At 34.8% G+C, this 8,958-nt stretch overlaps 1 non-coding gene across 1 annotated transcript; it reads right to left on the reverse strand.

Moving 5' to 3' along the window:
* Positions 1-3,085: 3,085 nt before the first annotated feature.
* Positions 3,086-3,192, reverse strand: LOC115942701 (U6 spliceosomal RNA). Its single transcript, XR_004077297.1, has one exon. It is a non-coding gene; the product is annotated as a U6 spliceosomal RNA (small nuclear RNA).
* Positions 3,193-8,958: the final 5,766 nt, after the last annotated feature.

The raw sequence follows: 8,958 nt of genomic DNA on the forward strand, positions 1-8,958 counted from the left end.
ACCTACCAAAACTAAAGCAGGAAGAAAGAGAAAACTTGAACAGACCAAATACCAGCAATGAAATTGAATCAGTAATCAAAAAAATTCCAAAAAACAGAAGTCCAGGACCAGACAGCTTCACAAGCAAATTCTACCAAGCATTTAAAGATGACTTAATACTTACTCTTCTCAAATTATTCCAAAAAATAGGAGAGGAAGTAAAGCCTCCAAATTCATTTTATGAGGCCAGCATCACCCTGACACCAAAACCTGATAAAGACCCAACAAAAAAGAGAACTACAGTCGAATATCCCTCATGAACATAGAAGCAAAAATCTTTAACAAATTATTAGCAAACTGAATCCAACAATACATTAAATCAGAGACCACAATAAAGTGGGATTTATTCCCTGGATGCAAGGGTGGTTCATTATTTGCAAAACTATCAACATGACACATCACATCATTAAGACCAAGGATAAAAACCATATGGTCATTTCAATAGATTCAGGAAAAGCAATTGACAAAGTACAACTCCATTCATGACAAAAACCCTCTGCAAAGTAGGTCTAGAGGGAACATATCTCAACATAATGAAGGCCTTATATGAAAAACCTACAGCTAACATCATACTTAATGGGGAAAAACTGAGAGCTTCTCCCTAAGGTTAGAAATAAGACAAGGATAAGGATGTTCCTCTCACCACTTCTATTCAGCATAGTACTAGAAGTCCTAGCCACAGCAATTAGACAACATGAAGAAAGAAAAGGCATCCAAATTGGTAACAAAGAAGTAAAACTCTCACTATTTGCACATGACATGATACTATATAGAGAAAACCTAAAAACTCCACTAAAAAACTACTAGAACTGGTAAATGAATTAAGACAAGTCATAGGATACAAAAATCACTGTAGAGAAATCTGTTAAATTCCTATACACTAATAATGAAGCAGCAGAAATTAAAATTAAGAAATCAATCCCATTTACAATTATACCAAAAACAGTAATATATCTAGAAATAAACTTAATGAAAGTGGCAAAAGACCTATACCCTGAAAACTATAAAACACTGATTAAAGAAATTCAATGATGCAAAGAAATGGAAAAACATTCAACCTATGCTCATGGGTTGGAAGAACAAATGTTATTAAAATGTCTATACTACCCAAAGTAATCTGTCCATTTAATGCTACCCCTATCAAAATGCCAACAGTATTTTTCACAGAACTAGACCGAACAATCCTAAAATTTGTATGGAACCACAAAAGACCTCAAATGTCTAAAGCAGTCTTGAAAAACAAAACTGGAGGAATCACAATTCCAGATTTCAAGTTATATTACAAAGCAGTAGTAATTAAAACAGTTTGGTACTGGCATAGAAATAGACACAGAGAATAGAAACCCCAGAAATAAATCCACAATTATATGGTCAATTAATCTTGACAAAACAGGAAAGAATATCCAATGGGAATAAGACAATTTTTTTAACAAATGGTATTGGGAAAACTGGACAGCTACATGGAAAAGAATGAAACTGGACCACTTTTACCATACACAAAAATAAGCTCAAAGTTGATTAAAGACCTAAATGTGAGACCTAAAACCATAAAAATCCTTAAAAAGAGCAGAGGCACTAATATCTCTGACATCAGTCATAGCAACATTTTTCTAGATATGTCTCCTGAGGCAAGGGAAATAAAAGCAAAAATAAACTATTGGGACTACAACAAAATAAAAATCTGTGTGGCAAAGGAAACAATCTGTAAAACTAAAAGGGGCAGAAGACAGGAACAGAAATTTCTCCAAAGAAGACATCCAGATGGCCAACAGACACATGAAAAGATGCTCAACATCACCCATCATCGGGGAAATGCAAATCAAAAACACAATGAGATACCACCTCACCCCCGTCAGAATGGCTAAAATCAAAATCACAAGAAACAGTAAGTGGTGACAAGAATGTAGAGAGAAAGGAACCTTGGTGCACTGTTGGTGGGAACGCAAACTGGTACAGCCACTATGGAAAACACTATGGAAAACTTCCTCAGCAAGTTCAAAATAGAACTACCCTAATCCATTCACTGCACTATTGGATATTTAACCAAGAAGTACAAAACACTATTTCATATTTTCTACCATCTTCATTATTTTTGTCTTTCCCATCAGCATTGTAGGACTTCTGTCATTTCATATGATATCCCAGCAAATGTGCATTCATTTGTACTTGTAGAAGGGTATTATTCACTATCCCTAGCATTTGTTAGCAAAGGTCTCTCATTAATAATTCTGACTTCAGTTGGTACCAACAGGTTGGTAAGCAGTGTGCAGTGACATTTCAAACATATTTAGAATTGATAGCAATTGCAGAAATGAAAACAGTTCTCCTCTGCTCATTCTATTTATTTTTCCTTAGACGAGAACCTAACTGAAACAGAGATGATGAGTCACTGAAAAGTCCGTTTTTATTTTTTTTTTCTTTTAGAGAGCAGCAATGTTAATACAATTCAAGCAAATTTATTTTAGAAAAGTCTTTGGAATATTGTAAATATTTCAGTGTTATAATTTTTCAAACATCTTAAGTTTTTGAAAAGATGAAAAAATCATAATATTAAATATAGCATCCCATAATAACTTTAAAATATATCCTATAGTAGATCTGACCTATTATGATCCATACTGAGATGGTATGCATAAAAGCTTGGTGACTAATTGCCAGGCCTCATGAGACAGATTGTATCATTATGAATCCTGACCATGTCATCTACTAGCTATATAACTTTGGATGATTCATTAATTTATTTTTCTTAGGTAAAAATATGGGCAATAGTACTCTCCTTGTAACACTTGTTGGGACAACTAAATAACATGCGTAAAGCACTGAAAACTGTGTCATATACGTAGTAATGATGCACTGAAAGTTTGCCATTGTTGTTGCTAACACTTTGATGTGTTTAATGTTCACGGATGACCAAGATACAGAGAGATTTCAGAGTCTTATCCACGATATTTCTTCTCTCTATGGATAAGCATCAATAAAGGCAAACTGAGGAGTGATGCAGTTAATTAAATGAAAGCTAGGTCAATTCCCTAGTCCAGTTTTTTCTTTAAATATGGAAGGCTTCACAAATTTGCATGTCATCCTTACGCAGAGACCATGCTAATCTAATCTGTATCATTCCAATTGTAGTCTTTGTGCTGCTGAAGTGAGCACTGTGTAGTCCAATTTTTGTTGATGAACCCTAGTACATCAACAGCAACACAGTAGTCAGATATATTAAACAAAAATCTGTTTCTCAGAGTCTGCAGAATCTGAGCACTTTCTTTTCCTCTCAAAGTAGTGCTGCCTAAAACTTCACGAAGTCACCTCAAAATGAGGTCACATACCCCACTGACATCTTCTGACTTTGCCAACTATGGGTTGCCAAAATACAAAGAAGACTTTAAGATTGATTAACAAATTAAGTGAATTTTAAAATCTGATTAATTTATATAATACTCCACTTAATCCTTTAAAAACTAAAATAGGAATTAGGGTAAGGATTAGATAAATTTCCCAAGCTATTAAGTGTTGGTGCTGAAGTTTAAACTCCAGATCCTGACTCATTTACCATTCTGTTTTACTATTCCAGCTTGACTATGAACTGTTTGACTTTACAAAATCAGCAGAGGCAGAAAACTAAGATCACTAAGGCCTCAGACATTGTATTTTTGAGGATTACCTGAGTACACTGTGAAGGAATGGATTTTAGCTTCTTAAAGCAGCAGTTAATCCTGTCATTTACAAAAAAAAAAATGTTTATTTTCAAAAATAGTGCTGTGCAGCTGGGCCCTAATAACTGCTTTTAATTATTCGTCCTTATAGCCAGAACAATTATTCAGCTGGACCCAAATGTGAAAGCACTGTTAAGTAGATTTTAAGAAAAGTTTATTTGAAAAAGTAAGGATTACAGGGGCGCCTGGGTGGCTCAGTTGTTAAGTGTCTGTCTTCCACTCGGGTCATGGTCCCAGGGTCCTGGGATCGAGCCCCACATTGGGCTCCCTGCTCGGCGGGAAGCCTGCTTCTCCCTCTCCCACTCCCTCTGCTTGTGTTCCCTGTCTTGCTGTGTCTCTGTCGAATAAATAAATAAAATCTTTAAAATAAAAATTAAAAAAATAATAAAAAGTAAGGATTACAAAATGTCCAGTCTACTCAAATGGGCTGTTGATACTTTCTGACCTGGTTCTCCAGTCTCTCTCTCCCCTTCCCACTCTGTTCCCCCAAACTCCATCCTCTCTTCTCTCTCTCTGGAAGCCCTGTTTCTGTTTCTTTTTTCCTACTCCCCAACCTCCTTAACACCTTCTACTCTCAAGAATGATACTCCCTACTTTTGAGATGAAATGTTTTCTCTCCTATTCTCTCCAAACTAAATTCTTTGCATCAGCTCTTCAAATGTTTATAATTCTTTACTCAGAAATATTATCCTTCCCAAAAGGGTGGGAAGGAGAAAAGAGAATTGAGGATTGGAAATAAATGCACACACGGTATAAACTTGCCCTGCAAATTATACTTGATAGCTTCTTCTCTTAAGAGATTGAAAAAAAATCCTCTGCTTAAATATCTATACACTCTTGCACTCCTAAGTTGGCTAAATCAAGGTGGTCAAGGGAAGGAGAAGGGAGAAAATAAAATTTGTGTATTTTTGCCAAAAATATACTAATGCCTTACAGTTTCAAAATGTCTGTCTTTTGTGGCCTTATAGCTGAGTATTAAAAGAATTGACCTGGTAAATACTAGAGGAAATGGATGCATTCATAATAGACAATATAAAATAAATCATGGAGGTGGCAAGGCAAAAACTAAATGCAGGACTGATGGAAAGAGGTAACTCGCTTATAATAATAATCATAATAGCCATAAGTTTTTTTAAAACTGATTTTGAGGAGAGATGTATTCTTTTCAAACTATTCTATACAAGGCCTTCAATTATAACTATTTTCATAACTTGGATTAAAGACTAAGATTTTCCGTATCAGAATTTCTCATGTTCCTTATTACCTTCCCTCATTTGAAAGGCTATAAAAAATTCCATTTTCCCTATTATAATTTGTCCATGATGCAAACTAAAGCTAAATTTTCCAAGCAAGTTCATAGGTAAATTAAAGAAGGTAATGAATGTTATGTATTAATTTGGGACATTTCTTTTAAGAGTTGCCACTTAATATTTAAAATGTATTACATTCTTAATCTCACTTCAGTTTTTCTACTTTTTTTCTCTTTTTTCTCCCCAGTTTTAGTTTATCTGTAAAAAATGTAGATATTTTCATCACCTTTGGTAAAATTCACTTAATTAAACATTTCATCTAAAATAAAAATTTTAAATCCTTATTAATGAAAATGAGTTCTCCTTGAGTCAAAATCATAAAAGAGATTAGTAGAAGAGTATGCTATCATAAAAAGGGTAATATATTTCTATATCATATAATGAAGAAAAACTATAACTCCATTTTCTTTCTAGTCTTTTTTTTTTTTTTTCCATTCTTGTTCTAGTTTGGACTCTGTCCATGAAATAAAGAAAAGTCGGGCGCCTGGGTGGCTCAGTTAGTTAAGCGACTGCCTTCGGCTCAGGTCACGATCCTGGAGTCCCAGGATCGAGTCCCGCATCGGGCTCCCTGCTCAGCGGGGAGTCTGCTTCTCCCTCTGACCCTCCCCTCTCTCATGTTCTCTCTCTCTCTGTCTCATTCTCTCAAATAAATAAATAAAATCTTTAAAAAAATAAATAAATAAATAAAAATAAAGAAAGAAAGAAAAGTGGCTATTCTATAGAAAAGCAATATCTCTTTGGAATATGGGAGAATAATAGGATATATGCTATCACCAAAAAGAATGAGAAAAATCTATCTGTAAACATATGAAGCAATTTCTGAATTATATTCATAACTGTGGGAAAAATGCAAAATATATTGCTGATTGTATATAAAGGGAAATATATATATATACACACACACACACATACATACACACAGTTGTCTCTATATTCTTACATTATCTCTAAAGGAGTTGCTAAGTTTTTCCCTTTGGGGAAGGGTACTTGATATCTTCCAGATACGGACAGAAGGAAGAGATAATCTTCATTGTATATACTATTGTATTTTTAATTTTTTATCAAGCGCACATATTTCCTATTGAAAAAATAAACATTTATAAAGAAGATATCTTTTGCTATGCAGAAAAGGGTTGGCACTCAGTATTACTGAGACCCAATGCTAATTTTATTGCCCAGCTAGATTTGGGACAGATCCAAGAGTTTTACAAACTCTCAGAAAGTTTTATTTGTTGTAAGCCCATAAATTTATACTTTTTAAAATACAAGCACTAACATTCCTATGTAATATGTAACCTGAATGAAAAATTGCTTTCATGATGTATTAAGCTATACATCATCAGGGCCAGGTGTCACTCTGATGATGTATCGGTGCAATAAATCTCAAGGTGTGACACATTGAAAAAGTATTACTCAAAAGAGAATGGTCTCCAAGTTAAAAACTGATCCAACATAAAATTCAAAGAGAAAACTATAGAGAAACAATTTATCTGTTGCCAAGAAGTATTATGCAAGCAAAGATGTCTTCTCAGGGCACTTCTGTTTTGAACATTACAACTTTAGCAGGCTCAGGGGAAATCAAAACAATGTGCCCTTTTTCCAGTATCCAAAATTGATCCTGGAGACAACTGGTTAAGAGCACACCCAAGGCGACTTCAGAGGAGAAAAGATATTGCAGTGAACATCAAAGTTTTAAAGGTGGTATGGGAAGGGGAAAAAATACCTGGGCATGGGAAGCAGTTCAGAAGATGGCCCATGTATCATTTACGTGAGAATTTGACCTGAAGCCTAAAGAGCTGGAAAAACTGCAACAGAATACAGAACCCAAGTCAAGAATGCAGCGGAGAACAGGAGAGGATGAAGTAAGTGCATGTCACAGGACAATTAAGAAACAGTTTAGAAAATTCTCTCCAGATTACACACTGACACAGAAGAGGGAATTTCATAGGTTGATTCAGTAATTTGCCATTTATTAATCATATGACCTTGGAAATTTTGAAATAAGGTCCTGGCATTCAAATTAGAGAAATTTGGGATAGAGATGGAAAATGCTCGCTTTCATCCATTACAAGTCACCAAAGAAAGTTGCTGCATAAATTTGTCTCTCATTGAGTAATTTAACTAAGCAAATACATAATGTGATCTTTTAGATGTCACCCCACTCATAGGCCAGGGGAACATCTCCCAGTTCATTCATTCATTCATTCATTCAGTATTAGACATTGTCCATTGTGTTTCAGGTACTGTGACCAGCCCTACCAACACAAAAATGAACACAACAGACATAGTAACACTTTGTTTTTGCTCATGCTTTGTCCCCCTTTTGTATCCCTTATCTAACAACAATCTCTCAATCATTCAATGGTACCTCATGTTTCTTGTGCCTCAGGTCCAATCATTCATGGCCATATCATCCCAAGATATGATATCCCTTTTTTGAAGTTCATTGAATTTCAGAATTGAATGAGCCAATATAATCTAGGTCAACATTTTCAATTCAGAAATAAGAAAATTATGGCCTACAAAGATCAAGTGCCTTACATGTTTGGGAGACATGGTTATCAGGTTATACATGTAATACTTGAACCAGGTCTTCTTTTTCAAGAATTTGCTTACTTCATCATACCTACATATTTTCATGTCTATGCCACTTATTTGGCATCCACTCTCTTGTTTGTTTGTTTGTTTTATTTTTGTGTGTATGACTTGTGCTATTCCCAACTAAAGAAACCATTTTTGAGTCTAAAGACTATGTCTCCTTTGTCTATGTATACTGTTTCCTTCCAACTCAGGCCCTCACAATCTTCCTGACATAGGGATGTGACTAAAAATGTTATTCAACTTTCCTAAATCGTTAAGTTCTAAGAGAGGAGCAGTGCCAAATGGTGCCCCAGTCATGCCACTTTTTTTTTTAAATAAATTGAGAGTGTCTTCTAACATCTTATTATGAAAAGGAATTCCATCTATATTTGGAATTGTGGTAAAAAGCACTTGAAGGGAAGGCAGTGAGCTCCAGGGAAAGAACTAGTAGATCAACTATTAAGCTGCCCAGTTCTTTCAGATTGATTTCTTTTGATAGAGAAAGAAAAAAAAATCTTGGATATGATTTAAAATGGCCCCTGAAAATCCTAATGCTGAAGCCGACTGAAATATTTGAGATAGCAAAGTAAGCCAGTGGTCCAGACAGCTCAGTGGCAACAGATAGAAAGCCTTTGGCTGTAAGGATGGTTTCACTAAGGAGTAAACTCCTGTAATCAGCTCTGGTTAATGAAATTGAGGATATTGCCACAAATTTCTGCAGGATTATTTTGAAGATATCAACTTAATACAAATATTAATTACTTTTACACAGAAGAAACACTTTCCACTCTTCCCCTCTTCCAGGTTTCCTTTGAAAATCCAATTATACAGACACGTAGTTTTAATTATAATATTGATTTTACTTCTTTGCTAGGAGTGGAACTAATTCAATTAGTTGTAATTATGTGCATAGAGTGATCGGACTAATCTTTCAGGATGTTGGCCCACTAACTTCATACCACTTGTCTTCACATCCAAGTCAAAGAGGAACATTCAGCCTCTCAGCCTCGGAAAGGCCTGAAATTGTACAGACCTTTAAGAAAGGAAAACAAGGAAGAAGATGTAATAGTCTGTTAAAGAACTTGACAGCTTGACAGTGGCTTTTCAGATGCAAAATGGTGCAAATCAGATTTTATGTAGCCTTTGCAATTAGCAACTGCAGCAGGATTTAGAGAACTTTTATAAGAAGAGAAAGACTAACGAAACAACTAAGTAAGAAATAATATTAAGTGGCAACAACTATTTTCCTATTTAAAAAAATCAAAGTAAGATCAAATGAAGTAGCTTTAATAATTTATATAAAATGTTTTTGAGCA

This window comes from Leptonychotes weddellii, chromosome 14 (assembly GCF_054177405.1).
Source record: "Leptonychotes weddellii isolate Sample4059 chromosome 14, ASM5417740v2, whole genome shotgun sequence".
NCBI lineage: Eukaryota > Metazoa > Chordata > Mammalia > Carnivora > Phocidae > Leptonychotes > Leptonychotes weddellii.